A 15,408-nucleotide genomic window follows, 5' to 3' on the forward strand; every position below is an offset into this window, starting at 1 on the left:
AAAATTGCATTAGTTTTTTGTTTATTGTGTTTTGTTTTGAGACGGAGTCTTGCTCTGTCACCCAGGCTGGAGTGCAGTGGCGCAATCTCGGCTCGCCACAACCTCCACCTCCCATGTTCAAGCTATTCTCCTGTCTCAGCCTCCTGAGTAGCTGGGATCACAGGTGCATGCCACCAAGCCCAACTAATTTTTTTGTATTTTTAGTACAGATGGGGTTTCACCATGTTGGTCAGGCTGGTCTCGAACTCCTGACCTCGTGATCCACCCACCTCAGCCTCCCAAAGTTCTGGGATTATAGGCATGAGCCACCACGCCCAGCCTCTATCAATCATGAGAATAAATTAAATAAATATTCAGAAATATATCAGATTTATTTATTTATTTGTTTATTTTTATTTATTTTAGAGATAGGGTCTCACTCTGTCATCTAGGCTGCAGTGGCAGTACAATGCTGCAATCACAGCTCACTTCAGCTTCTAGCTTGTGGGCTCAAGCAATCCTCCCATCTTAGCCTCCCAGAGTGCTGCTATTACAGGTGTGAGCTACCACATCCAGCTAGATTTTGATTTTGATTTTTAATTTAATTTTTTTTCACCTGATATACAGCTTGGGAACCAGCCAGGTTTTTTTTGTTTGTTTGTTTTTGTTTTAATGTTTCTCATATACCACTTCTCAGAAAGCTACTGGCAAATGTGGTCCACCAAAGCAAGGATGTAAACCAAGAAAGAGGAAGACATGGAAGCCCAGTAACAGGGGAACTAGGACTGAAGAGGGGAAGTGAAATCACAGAATAACAGTTATATCTAAAGAGCCACCAGTGCATATTGGAGCAGTAAGACAGAATGGGGATCCACATGAGATGTCCTCAAGGAAGAAATGTATCTATAACTGACTACTGCATGAGCTTTTGTAAAAAATCATATCAATAAGGATATTACAGTTCTGTCAGCAATTTTGGACAGAAGTTATAAGAGTGATAGAGAAAACAGAACAATGCAAAGAGGCAATTTTTAAGTTGATGAAGAAAATAAAACTGTACAAGACATGGATTGCAATTATAGTATACTACTTGGCTCAGCAGTGAGCAATATTTACATAATAAGGTAAACATTAGACATTGATTTAGCAAAAGAGAAGAATTATATCACCATTTGGACAGGTTGGAGGGTAGGAAAGTCAGGAGGTAAGGTATGTAAAAGTGGTAAATTCTTGAATCAGTCAATAGAAAATACCTCAAATAAAAAGTGAAACTCTAAAACCAATAAATCAAGAAACAGATTAGGCAGATTACTTGGAAATTTGGAATTAAAGGCTAGAAAAAATAGGTAGAAGTATGAGAGGAGGTCTCAGACATAAGAGAAGGATGGGGAGGGGTGGAGAAGAATAAAATTTTTTGTCGTGAGAATTATAACATTACTTTTATTATATTGACAAAAATCAAAAGTAGTTAAGAAGAACTCAAAAACTAAACTTATTATCTCCTTCCCTAAACTTGTCCTTACTTCCCTATTTTTCATCTTGGTTGGAGATACTCCCATCAACTCAAGTACTAAAGCCAGAAATCCAGGATGTATTCTTGATCTATCTGTTTTTCTCTGACCCTGCATTCCCACAGCCAATCAGTCACCAACTGAATCTCCTAAATGTTTTTCAAATTCACCTTCACCTCTCTAAATCTACTCTCATGGCCTAATCCAGTTCTTTATTGTCACTTGTCTGGACTACTGCAAACCTCCAAACTAGTTTCCAACCTTGACTTTAACTCCTAATTAAACACATCCCTCTATACTTCCCTCATGTGCTGCTGTGTCTCCTATTGAGGTGGCATCACTGTCTGGGGTAAATACCTGGGGTTTGCCATCTCACACCAAGATTAAGGACATGGACACACACAAGGAGTGAGTTTAGGAGAGGAAGTTTAATAGGCAAAAGAAAAAGGAGAACAGCTCTCTCTCTTGCAAGAGAGAGGGGCATCTGAATGGGAAATCTGGCCCTTCGTGGAGTGCACTGGATTTTATAGACAGGCTTGAGGGGGTATCTGATTTATATAGACATAGATTGGCTCACAGATTGGCTGGACCAGGTATAACATTTACATAGCATGCAGGGAAGCTGGCCACCTCACCCTAACCTTATTGTGCAAATGGGCTTTCCACTTAGAAAGCACTACTGTCTGCTCCCTATTGCACACGTGGTTGGAAAGGAAAAGGGAAGATGGAGCTGCCATTTTGAACATGCCTAGCCCAGGTAGCCTTTTCCTGTTGGCACAACTGCCGGCATTCCCTCGTGCAAGCTTCCAGCTTACTTGTCTATGTGTGTAGCTCAATTTTATAGGCAGGCTGCTCTTTGTTAGAAAAGAAAATGATTTGGGGTCTGCCTTTCATTAAAAGGAAAACCTTACTGAGGACTCCTGTACCCTCACTATCTGCCTAAATAATTTCTTCTTAATGCCTATATCACTATTTTGGCAGGTCATGGAATTTGTAGCGTTTAAAAATTTGTTATGCAGCAATAGATAACCAATACAGAGGCAGGAGAAAAGCATAAGTAGGAAGAGGAGAAATAGGATGGAATCTAGAGAAGTCAGTAGAGAGCCGATCAGAGAGAGTTTTCTAGATAGGTTAAGAATCTTTATCCTCTAGTGATTAGGAACTACTGAAGGGCTTGACAATTTGAAAAGAGTACTAGGGACATCAATGTAAGGATGGACTTAAGCCAGAAAGACAGAAGGCAGGAAGGCCAGTTAATATGTTTCACAATGATCTAGAATAAAGATGATGGGAGTTCGAACTAGGACAGGAAACTAGTAATAACAGCGTGGTGAGGGCAGACTTAAAAATAATTAGAAGGTTGACTGGGAGCAGTGGCTCATGCCTGTAATCCTAGCACTTTGGGAGGCCAAGGTGGGTAGATCACCTGAGGTCAGGAATTCCAGACCAGCCTGGCCAACATGACAAAACCCTGTCTCTACTAAAAATACAAAAATTAGCCAGGCTTGGTGGTATGTGCCCGTAATCCCAGCTACTCAGGAGGCTGAGGCAGGAGGATCACTCTAACCCTAGAGGCTGAGGTTGCAGTGAGCCAAGACCACGCCGCTGCACTCCAGCCTGGACAACAGAGCGAGACTTCATCTCCAAATAATAATAATAATAATAATAATAATAATAATTAGAAAGTAAAATTGGAAGAAATTTGTGATTATATATTAGAGTTGAAATAGAACAAAGAATCTAGGATGATCCCAGATGTGACTTAGATGGCTGGGTGGGTGGATGATGGTGCCATTAACTGAGAAAGAGAGAGACCCAAATCCCTGAGAGTGAAAATCAGCTCTACTGCTAATCAGTCTAAGATGCTCCCAACAGAACATTAACAATATTTCTATATACCCAAGGCCACTCTGCAGTTGCAATATGATGGACAGTCCTTTTTTCTGAGCAACTGCTGTATTCTTACCAATGATAGCACTTTGTCCCTCCCAGCGACTGCTGAGAGTCTAAGTTCCTGAGCTGCCATGGGCACTTGGCAGCAGCTAATCCAGCGGGTACCTCTTCCCTGATCCCTCCTTTCATTCACTTAGCACAAGGCCAAACCTTTCAGAGGCTTCTTCCCACTTCCCCCATCCCTAGGGTATGTGTCCTCTTTGCTGCACATAATGCTAACAAACCTAACTTTGTGTCATTATACATGTATTTCTCATATTCTCTGCTCAGTGGGTTTCAACTTCCATCCCACTTGAAAAGGATACTGAGAAAAAGTAGAAGGAAACTAAAAAACAGAGAAAAAAGAGACAATAAAGCCAGACCATAGAGGATGGCTGCGGGCTCCCTATAGTACATTTCATTCTAAGACGAGCAGGAAAGGCTCTGCCACAATTCCTGAACATACAAGGTCAAAAGTTGCAGCCTTCACTTCACCAACAGGCATATCCTTGGGCAAGCCAATTCACTTCTCGCCTTGGACTTCAGTTCCTTCATTTGTAAATTCTGGGGATTTAGATGGACTATATAATTCCCAAAATTCCTCTCAGCTTGGAATGTCTAAGATTCTAAAAATGCAGCCAAGGAGATCAGGCTAAAACTGCTTGAGGCTTTGAGTCACAGCGATGATTCACGTAGGCTACCTTAATGAAAGAACTTCCACATCTGCTCTGGGTGCCCTGAACCTACACATTTCTGTCAGTGTTCGTAGGACAACCTAAAAAACCTAAGAAAGGCTGTTTTTTTTTTGGCGGGGGGAGGGGGGGGCTACAGAACTGATTAAATTACATCTTTTTTGAGCACGGATTTTTTAAAAATCCTGTCAACAAAATTCTAAATCAGTGGCTTCCAGCAATTTTTATCTGAAACAAAAGTCTCAGATTCTGCAGACACCAATGTTCACATACACGTGTACACAAGAACGGTGGAAAGAGTCATGGCTTTACATGGAGTGTGCGGTCTGCCACCTCAGAAAGCTCCTGGGTCCCAATGGCACAGGCAGTTCATTCTCCTGCCAGGCAAGTTAATTCCACCAACACGCCAATAGTTAGAAGGGGAGAAAACAAAACAAAACAAATTATTCCCACTTGACTTGCTGATTGCTAATAATATTCTCCATCAAGTAACCCGGGCAGGAACATTTCTCGTTTTCAGAATTAGCTATGGCTGCCACTTCCCCTTGTGTCAAATATAAGGAGATAATTCCTAGGGTCTGCATATGACTCAGAATGGCTTCATCTTTATTTCACATTCTACATTTCTTATTGCTTGACTTAGGAGCATATGAGCTTTTCCCTAGCCAGGCCTTTCCCTGCAACCTACCAACCCTCCCTCAGCACTCAACAATCACATTTCTTGATCCATTCAAACATGCAGGCCTCGGCTGGGCACAGTGGCTCATGCCTGTAATCCCAGCACTTTAGCAGGCCGAGGCAGGAGGATTATTTGAGCCTAGGAGTTTAAGACCAGCCTATGCAATGTGGCAAGACCTCGTCTCAAATCAAACAAATAAACATACAGGCTTCTACCCACACTCTTTTATACAAACAGTTTTCTCTCCTTTAACAGATCTCAACTCTTTAGAGATTTTCTAGCCATATAGTAAAGGGTGAGAAACTTTGCTAAAACTTGTGGAGTAAAGATGAAAAGGGGACAGCATCTACCTTCAAGGAGCCCTCATTCTAGCAAAGAAAGACACGCATGAAAACCAGTAAACCCTAAATACTGTCATAAAGCATGAGGAATGCAGTTCTGTGCCCCATTACAAATAAACACTGCACTTAGTAAAGTCCTCACTGGAGGATGACCCCATTTACAATGCAAATCCTATTACTCACTATACAACTTGCTACTTCTAACTTTGGGAAAAAAGCACTGAGGAAGCAGCATAATTCTTACGGCTTCCAGAGTCACCTGGGGCTAATCTTGCTCTAGGCTCCACATTCTATCGCACCCTCTCTCCAAAGACTCACCAGAGAAGGAAAATAAGAAAAAAGCAAAAAGTGACCTTAGACAGGCACAATTGTGGGACAATGAGGGAAGGCAGAAGATTGATGGGGTAAAACAAACACACAAGTGAAAATAGAGCTTTTCTCCACTTCACCCTTAATCAGCCAGGGATCGAAGGTATGATCTTAAGGAGAATGAATGAAGTACTGTTGAACTCAGGGAAGTAGGAAGGTTGCATGACCTTTGTACCAGCTTTAGGGGCTGGCATTTCTGAGAGGGGTTGGCCCTTCCTGTAGAGTTCAAGAAGTTGGGTGAAAACAAGGCACGATCAGAGGGCAGACATCCCACCAATTGTGCAATGTGCTTTGAGCTTCCCTGCTGATCACCTTCCCAAAACAGAGGGGCCACAGTAAGGAGCCTACATGTGCAAACACCTAACACAGTGCCTAGCATACAGTCAGTAGCATAAAGGAAGGCAATGCAGTCCAGTGGGAATAGCATGACAGATTTAAAATATGCCCTCAGACCAAGTGTGGTGGCTGATGCCTGTAATCCCAACAATTTGAGAGGCCGAGGTGGGCAGACCATGAGGTCAGGAGTTGCAGACCAGCCTGGCCAACATAGTGAAACCCTGTCTCTACTAAAAATACAAAAATTAGCTGGGCATGGTGGCACATGCCTGTAGTCCCAGCTATTCGGAAAGGTGAGGCAAGAGAATCACTCGAACCCAGGAGGCGGAGTTGCAGTGAGCCGAGATTGCCCCACTGCACTCTAGCCTGGGTGACAGGAAAAGACTCCATTTCAAAAAATAAAAATAAAAAATAAAAAAACAAAGTATGCCTTCACAGCTTCAAATGTGGTTTCTGCCACTTAAAAACTCTGTACCTTGGCCGGGCATTGTGGCTCATGCATGTAATCCCAGCATTTTGGGAGGCTGAGACGGGTGGATCATGAGGTCAGGAGATGGAGACCATCCTGACCAACATGGTAAAACCCCGTCTCTACTAAACACACAAAAATTAGCCAGGCGTGGTGGTACGCGCCTGTAGTCCTAGCTACTCAGGAGGTTGAAACAGGAGCATCGCTTGAACCCAGGAGGCAGAGGTTGCAGTGAGCTGAGATTGCGCCACTGCACTCCAGCCTAGACAAGAGAGTGAGGCTGCCTCAAAAAAAAAAAAAAAAGTAGCTGTTGCCTTGTGAAAATATAGACAAGTTCATTAAATTACCTGGCTTCTGATCTGGAAGTGGGTTACCTGGAAAAAGCATTGTATGCTCTAAAAGTCCTATATAAAAAAATTATTTAACTTTCTCTTTTTCTTTCCTCTGCCTCACCTTACCCCCTGCACTTCCCAGAATGGGAAAAGGAAGGACTTACTTCACTTTACTAGTGTGGATATGGTCTTCTAGTTAGAGACTGTGGTCAATTATTAAGGAGAACTGCAGCTACAGTAACACTGTAGATAAATAGGCATTAAAATACTAACAGATGATTGAACACCTGTATTTATTTTTTGTTCCAAGAACTCCATATATTCAGATTTTCTTCAAGATCTTGTCCTTTTTTTTTATTCTTCCGTACATTCCCATTCAACAATCCCTTGAGTATTAATCACTAGTCCAAATGTTTGTTCAGTCCTGACATTGCTATTGGGCGTTTCAGGACTGTATCACCACTATCAACTGTCACCTCCACAAGGATAACCAATCAGTCCCTCAAACCCACTGACTCTGTAACAGGACATCATCATTCTCCTCAAACTTCCTCCTTCTATGACTTGTAGATGCTTTTTTTTGAGACAGAGTCTTGCTCTGTTGCCCAGGCTGGAGTGCAGTGGCGCAATCTCGGCTCACTGGAGCCTCTGGAGCCTCTGCTTGGGAGTTCCAGTGATTCTCCTGCCTCAGCCTCCTGAGTATCTGGGATTACAGGCATGGGCCACCACGCCTGTCTAATTTTTGTATTTTTAGCAGACACAGGGTTGGCTAGGCTGGTCTCGAACTCCTGACCTCAGGTGATCCGCCTGCCTCGGCCTCCCAAAGTGCTGGGATTACAAGCGTAAGCCACCACGCCCGGCAACTTCCAGATTCTTAATGATGCTCCCTTATTATTGCAGATGCCTGAGTTCTAAAACCAGAAGTCCTCAAGTCATATCTGTCACCAAGTGCTATTCTACTTCCTTTTTTATCTGTTCTATCCACAGTTAAACCCTTACTTCCCCTGACACATCTACAAAGCTTCCTAACACATCTCTCAGACTTGCAGTCCTTTTCCCGCCAACTTAACCTAACGCCGATACTGCAAAGAGCTTTCTAAAACACAAAGCACTCCCTTCCTCCCATGCCTTCAATGGCTCCCACCTGCAACCAGGATCAAGTATAAACTCCCTACGATGAAATGTAATGTCCTCTACTATACAACTCCAACGTAACTTTTCAAACCAAAGTTACATGATCCCTTCACAAATTCTAAGCCTGTGCTCTGCCAAATCAAAACTCTCCTTGTTCCCTAACCCTGTCCTGCCTTTTATGTTTTTACGGCTTTGCTTAGCAAACCTCCAGACAAAGGGTAGGAACTAATCAATGCCAGTTGATTAATCAATTGAAATCAATACCCTGGCTTCTAATCAATAATAGAATATAGGGAGATTCTAGATTGCAAAATTGTTTGACTTTTCTGAAAGTTTAAACCTTTTCATAATCAAACACTGGGAAAAACATTAGTTAAATGAATAAATGAGAAAATGAATCAGTTGGGAGCTGGGTTACATTGTCTCCCAAGAATCATACAGTACAAAAAGACATGTCAAGCAGTCTTTCTGAAAGAGGGGTAATGGGACACACAGTCTCAAAAAGGAAAGGAGGAAGGGCTTAGCCTCAGGGTTCTACGTAAATATTTTGACCTGTAGACAACTCTAAGCAATTTAAAGACAACCAATAACTAGAATCAGACTAGAGATAAAAAGTTAGGAGATAAGTCCCGACTGTATTGGAAAGATAAGCTGCTAAGAATTTGCTTTTGGCCGGGCATGGTGGCTCAAGCCTGTAATCCCAGCACTCTGGGAGGCTGAGACGGGCGGATCACGAGGTCAGGAGATCGAGACCATCCTGGCTAACACGGTGAAACCCCGTCTCTACTAAAAAATACAAAAAAATTAGCCGGGCGAGGTGGCGGGCGCCTGTAGTCCCAGCTACTCAGGAGGCTGTGGCAGGAGAATGGCGTGAACCCGGGAGGCGGAGCTTGCAGTGAGCTGAGATCTGGCCACAGCACTCCAGCCTGGGCGGCAGAGCGAGACTCCGTCTCAAAAAAAAAAAAAGAATTTGCTTTTTCAGGCTCCGAGATCTAAGGACACAGTCCTTCCCCCTCTTTCACCACCACCACCCTGTCCTGCACTCCAGGGTCTGAGTTAAAGCAATGAAAGCATGTGATTTCATGTTCAAGGTTATACATATAATATCTCTGAAGGCAGAGAAATCTCAATACCCTGGTTTCAGTTCAGACACGCTGTAATAGCTGTCTTGTAAACCGTCTATTAAGGCTTACATCTTTGAGCTTGCAAATATAGCATAAAAGTTCAAACTCCATTACTGTTTTTACCAGGAAAGTATAGTTCTTAGTTTCTTGCCCAGCTTACCTCTCTCCCAAGTCAATATAGATGTTAATGAGTCATTGTTCTAGAGGTATCTTTCTAATTCTGAGAAGCTTGCCTACTTCTTTTAAATGTTCTTAGTTCAGTCAATGAAAATCCCACACTATAAAGCCATTGGAAATGTTAAACTAAAACAATCATGTTTGCTCTTTAGTGAACCATACTTCCTATTAAGAAGGGGTCACTGGCCAGGCACAGTGGCTCATGCCTGTAATCCCAGCACTTTGGAAGGCCGAGGTGGGAGGACCACTTGAGGTTGGGAGTTCGAGATCAGCCTGGGCAACACGGCAAAACCCCATCTCTACCAAAGATACAAAACTTAGCCGGGCATGGTGGTATACACCTGTAATTCCAGCTACTCAGGAGGCTGAGTCACCAGAATCGCTTGAACCCAGGAGATGGAGGTTGCAGTGAGCCTGAGATGGTGCCACTGCACTCCAGCTTGGGTGACAAAATGAGACTCTTATCTCAAAAAAAGGAAGAATGGGTTATTACCTATTTACCTTGAGTATCTGGGTGATAATAAACAGATATCTGATGATACCTGAGGCAACAACTGAGTTCCTCCCCTCTCATTGCCTTAGTTCTGTGCATCCCGCGGTAGTATTCAACACTCAATGTTTCCTCTGACAAACTAGATGTTCCCCAAAACAAAAACAAACTCATTTTTTAAAATTCTGTTATATCATTTGCTTCTTGTTTTTATTTTTTGTGAGGAGTGAATTGGTAGACCCAGCGGACTTTCTTAACATACTCTTCTAAGTCATTCAAACTGTCAGTTAAAACCCACCTATTCCTCAGGTTAGTAGAATCCCACTATAAAGTGATTTATAAACCGCATGTATATAAACTGGGGGACCAACTGCCCCTCCCAAACAACTCCTATAAAAGATTAATAAAACAACACCGTGTTAAGAACACTGACACTACATTATAAAGGGTTTCCCCTGTACTTAGATAGCATGAGGTACACATCTAGAATGCCCAGTTAGTCAAAGGGTCTTGACCACCATGCAGACTTTCAGATGCCAACTAAGTCAGTGCAGTGTATTTTTCCAAAAGTGCTCCAATTCTCCTTTTGGACAACCTTCTTAAACGTTATTTATCAAACTAATAAAATGTATTCTCAGTGGACTTTTTATTTCTGCTTACATCTTTGTTCTTACTCATCCCAAATCAAAGAAAGGGGAAAAAAAAGGAGTTGAACATTTAAGCCGGGAAGGGAAAGGCAAGTACTGAGAGGCTCCTTTTTCATTTACTGATGCCAAAACTGAGGCTGTGGAAGATAAGTAACGTCCCTGATGTCATCCAAGTAGTGAATACTAGAACCAGGAATTGCACAGAATTGTCCAGCTCCAAAACCCAGGCACCTTTCTTGGGACCCACTGGGGTTGCAGAGAAGGTGGGGGGCTCAAAGGTGACTGCACACGGGTCATGCATTGCCACAGTCATTATATGGCCAGAGTTTTAAACATTATTTTGTTCTGTCTTCACCATAGACTTCATCATCAATCATAACTGATGAGGAAAATTACACCTAGCTGAAAAGCCAAGTCCGCGTTAGGGAGGCATTTTCTATACGTTATTTCTATTTCCAACAAAACAATTATTTAAAAAGAAAAACTTATTATCTTCATCTTTCAGATGGAAAGACTGAGGTTTAGTAGGCTTAAATAATTTGCCCAAGGTCACTAACTAGCCAAGGCCAGAGCTGGGATTTAAATCCATAAATATTTCAAAGTCCTTTTGCTTCTGTATCACCAAGCTGATCTACACTTCGCAGGGAGCTGCTTCCACCTGTCTCCTGTGCCCTTGGTTTCTCCTAATCCTACATTCCAAGAATAAAAGTCTTCCTATGTGTTTTCCTTCCTAGGCTGAAGCCAAGTTTCCCTGCTTTGGGCACGTTCAAATAGAAGGCATTTTCCGCTTCTCCTGCTTCTGAGCACCTACGAAATCAACACATCCCCAAAAGACGCGTTGAGGTAGTAAGGGAAAGTGTCCTGCACCCGCGACCCTCCAGCACTAAGAGCGGTAGAGGACCCCACAGCTTCGCAATTCCCCAGAGGAGCTCCTGCAGTAGGAGGCGCCTTCTAGCCTGGAAGAACGCTGGGTGCGACAGTTGTGCCAGGAACTTTCAAGAGTACTCCCTCGGCTGCGCGCACGCAGTGCATCGCCAATGCTCCAACTTGAAAACTTTGACTCGGCCACGACCACCCCATTCCAGTCTCACCCTACGGCGCTTTGCCCCCTGTTGGTGCTGAGGGCTTTTGAGATCACCTGTCCACGCTCCCTACGTCCGAGGGACCGAGGCGAGGACCTGTCGCGCTGAGCCGCCACGACCCACGCGGGAAAAGCAGCACTTACGCGGCGCAGTCGGTGCTCCTGCCAGGGCCGCGGTGCGCAAGGACCCCGGCCGGTTGTGCTTGCAGCGCTTCCCAAGTCAGGCAGAAGTGAGGCAGCCCCACCCAGTCATGAGGACCCTGCAGAACTGGAGCCTTTAAGCGCTCCTCTAGGCTCACATGACCCAGACCTACAGGTCAAAAGGTATGTCGTGTCCCCACCTCCTGGTCCCAGAAACCTGTCCGCACCAAGTCAGCGCTTCCCATGCTGGAAGAAGCAAGCAGCCTTAGGGTGGAATCTTAAAAATTAATAAAGATCGTCGGCTGCGGTGCAATTCAGGTTGGTTTGTCCCTTGGTTTTATTCTGATTTTGTCTCCCACTTTTTAAAATCTGCTATCTTAGAATTTCAACCCTGTATTTTGAAATTATTTCTGCACTCTAGGACTTATTTGCAAGCCCAGGATTTACATTTGGAAAGCGAGTCGTGTTTGATTCCCACTTTTTAAAAAGGCAACACACATTCACTGATGGTCTACATTCCAGCTGCACTAGCAGTAAGCGCGCACCAAGTGCCACGGTCCTGCCAAGCACTCTCCTGAATCACTGCACTGGAGTCTCAGAGCCACCTGATGTGTTCTGTATCATTATACCCATTTTGCAAGTGGGGAACACAAACTAAGTGAGGTTAAGTAACCCATCCAGGGTCACATTGCTTTTAAGTGACTTGAGTGCGTATTATTAACCATCACCAGGTGCTGGGCATTGAGCCAGACAGTACGGGAGCAAGAACTAAAAAAGGCAAGGCGGTTGCAATGGCAAGTAGATAACACAAAATAAAGGAAGGTCATCATTATCAGCAACAGCAGCATCAACTGCCAGACAAGTAGGAGAGGCCATGGGGAATCTTCTGCACTGTCCCCGGCCAACCTCCATCTCCTCAGCTAGCTGCAGGAGTGAGCCCAGGGAAACCCGCAGTAGAGCAGCCTAGCCAACCTGACAGTCAGGGGAAAAAATTGTTTTATGCCACTTTCAGTTTCGCGTAGTCTGTTATGCAACTAAGGCTAACTAAAGCACTAGTTTTATGAGCTGGAACAAACTAATGTCACTGAATATCTGTTTTTTCCTAAATACCTACTTTATTGGGTTGTTGTGAGGACTAACTGAAAAAACGATGTGTAAATCACCCCCCACAGAGTATGTGCTCAGTGACTGCCGTCATTCTTTGCTATCATACCTTCTATTTGGAAGTACTTCCTACCCACCTACCTCTTTATGGAGAAAAATCGATTTGTGGGAAAATAATTTTTTTAAGGCCAAAATCAGCCCACCTTTAATATTTGCAGGACCCAGGGCAAAAGTACAAACAGAGATTTGTATGCCAGATACCTAAATATTTAAAAGTTATACACGAAGTTAACAAATGATTAAGTACAATAAGTTTTACCTTCCCACCTAGACAAATATGCCTTGGGAATTGACATGAAAGGCCAGATTGAAACTATGGATGATCTACACTTAAATATGATGGTGCAGGGAGAGGTGGTTTCTAGTTCCTGGTCTGCAGCCACCTCCTCTCTTCCCACAGGGCTCTAGTCCATTGGTGGAAGCTCAGTCCAGCTTCCCAGAAGCAGCTGTCCCCAGCCACCTCTTGGGCTCAAGACTATGAACATCAGAGTCAGCAATGTTCGCCTATGGGAGTACAGACATTAGCAGACAACACTGCTGCTAGTGTGCAGACCCTTGAAGGAGGCTCAGTGCCATTTGGGGAGGGAATTTGGAATTTGCCTTCTAAAGTGTGGGCCCTGGACAAGGGCTCCTTGGGTCTAAGTATAAGGACAACTACTGGCCAAACAATACCTATGCCCACATGGAACCACTTAAGAATTAAACTGAATTTTACAGTAAACACAGGATGAGTCATACTGTAGCATATTTATTCAAAAACAGGGTGTCCCAAAAGTCTTCCTGCAATTTTAATAACCTCAAGGCTATAAATGCTGCAACTTATAAGAATACCATTTGAAAGTTAATTTAACACTATTTATCTCTGTGAGTGTTGAATAACATATTTTAATTTTCATTTTTGTTTCAGTTCCCCTGAGTGAAATATGGCATACATTAACCAGAAAAGAAAATTACATTTATTAAAATAATTAAAACAGAGTCAAAAGAAGTCAATGTTCAAATGAGTTTTGTAAGTTTGTAACATTTCAACTTAAGAAGTTATTAAAGCTTAAAACTGCACTAACCTTTTTGGGCTATCCTGTATTTGGGTTTGTCGTGTGTCAGGTTCTGTGCTAGACACTTGATTAAAAAGAAAAAACAAGGAAAAAGATAGTCTTCTTTAAGGAACTTGAAGTTTAGTTGTGGGGAGGAGATGAAGGGGACACAGAGATTGATCCCATCATACAATATAAGTGCTGTAACTGGGGCTGATAAAATGTATGGGGGGAACAGAGGACAGGGACCAAATGACTCTGCTGGAAGAGCCAGGGGAATCCTGTCAGAGGAGGTGACTTGAAGCTGGACATTAAGAAATGAATAGCCACTGAGGGAAAAGGTGGCAGCACAGGCAATGAGCAGGCCACCTGCACTCAGGTTGATGCTGTGCTCTTGGACAGATGGACTGTGTGACACCAGGCGTGTTCAGGGTGGGTCGGGGGTTAACTAATACTGAGGTTAGAAAATTAGACTGGAGCCAGCTTGGAAAGGGCGTGAATGCTGAGCTTTAGAGACTGATGTTGTTCAAAATTAGTAGATTGGGAAATCTGTTTCTCTCTTTTTTTTTTTTTTGAGATGCAGTCTTCCTGTGTCACCCCGGCTGGAGTGCAATGTCGCAAACTCAGCTAACTGCAACCTCCACCTCCCAGGTTAAAGCCATTTCCCTGCCTCAGCCTCCCGAGTAAGCTGGGACTATAAGCGCCCGCCACCACGGCCAGCTAATTTTTTGTATTTGTAGTAGACATGGGGTTTCACCATATTGGCCAGGCTGGTCTCGAACTCCTGACTGCCAGTTATCCACCTGCCTTGGCCTCCCAAAGTGCTGGGATTACAGGTGTAAGCCACCGTGCCCAGCCTGGAAATCCATTTTCTTAAAGAAAGAGAATAAAATAGAACAAAACAGTACAGAACAGAATAGAACAGGAGTATGTGTTTTCCAAGGAGGTTGTAACTGAGTGGCTATAAACAGTAGAAATTTATTGTCTCATAGTTCTGGAGGCTACAAGTCTGAAATTAAACTGCCAGCAGGGCCAGGTTCCCTCTGAAACCTGGAGGGGAAGGATCCTTCCTCACCTCTTCTAGGTTCTGGTAGCCCCAGGTGTTCCTTGGCTTGTGGCAGCATCAATTCACCCTCTGCTTCAGCCTTCCGGGGCTTTCTCTCTGTGTCTTTTCACAGTGTCTTCCCTCCATGTGTCTGTCTCTGTGTCCTAATTTCACCTACTTATGAGGACACCAATGACATTGGATTAGGGCCCACTCTAATGCCCTCATTTTAGCTTGATTACTTCTACGAAGACTCATTTTCAAAATAAGGCCACTTCACTGCTGCAAGAGATATTTTTAACCCTTGTACTGAGAATAATCAAAGGTGGGCCAACAAATCGGTTTGCAAAGAGATTCGTTAAGCCTTCTTCTCTGATTGGCTTTCTTGAAAACAAAGATTTAAAACTGTCAGGTCAATCACAAGCCCTTGTGTTCTCTACACTTGCATATTCTAGCGAGGTTTGGGATCGTTAAGCCCTAGTGGTTCAGAGCATGGGTCAGACCCAGTTGGAATCTAGAACCTTGCACCAATGACCATAAGCAAGTTACTTAATCTCAGTTTTCTCATCTGTACATGATAAAAACACTATTAGCTATCTTGCAGTGTTATTTTTTTTTTTTTTTTTTTTTTGAGACGGAGTCTCGCTTTGTCGCCCAGGCTGGAGTGCGGTGGCGCGATCTTGGCTCACTGCAAGCTCCGCCTCCCGGGTTCACGCCATTCTTCTGCCTCA

At 43.5% G+C, this 15,408-nt stretch overlaps 1 protein-coding gene across 3 annotated transcripts in view; it reads right to left on the minus strand.

The window, feature by feature from the left end:
- Positions 1-11,662, minus strand: part of CPVL (carboxypeptidase vitellogenic like) — a 167,793-nt gene extending 156,131 nt beyond the window's left edge. The window contains exon 1 of one of the 3 annotated variants that reach the window (XM_033193757.1): positions 11,351-11,662. The gene's annotated coding sequence lies outside the window, so the exon portion shown is untranslated. Of the gene's footprint in view, positions 1-11,303 lie in introns of all 3 variants that reach the window. The other 2 variants (XM_033193759.1, XM_033193758.1) reach the window with 2 other exon arrangements.
- Positions 11,663-15,408: the final 3,746 nt, after the last annotated feature.

This window comes from Trachypithecus francoisi, unplaced genomic scaffold, assembly GCF_009764315.1.
Source record: "Trachypithecus francoisi isolate TF-2019V2 unplaced genomic scaffold, Tfra_2.0 Lachesis_group4, whole genome shotgun sequence".
NCBI classification, from domain to species: Eukaryota; Metazoa; Chordata; class Mammalia; order Primates; family Cercopithecidae; genus Trachypithecus; species Trachypithecus francoisi.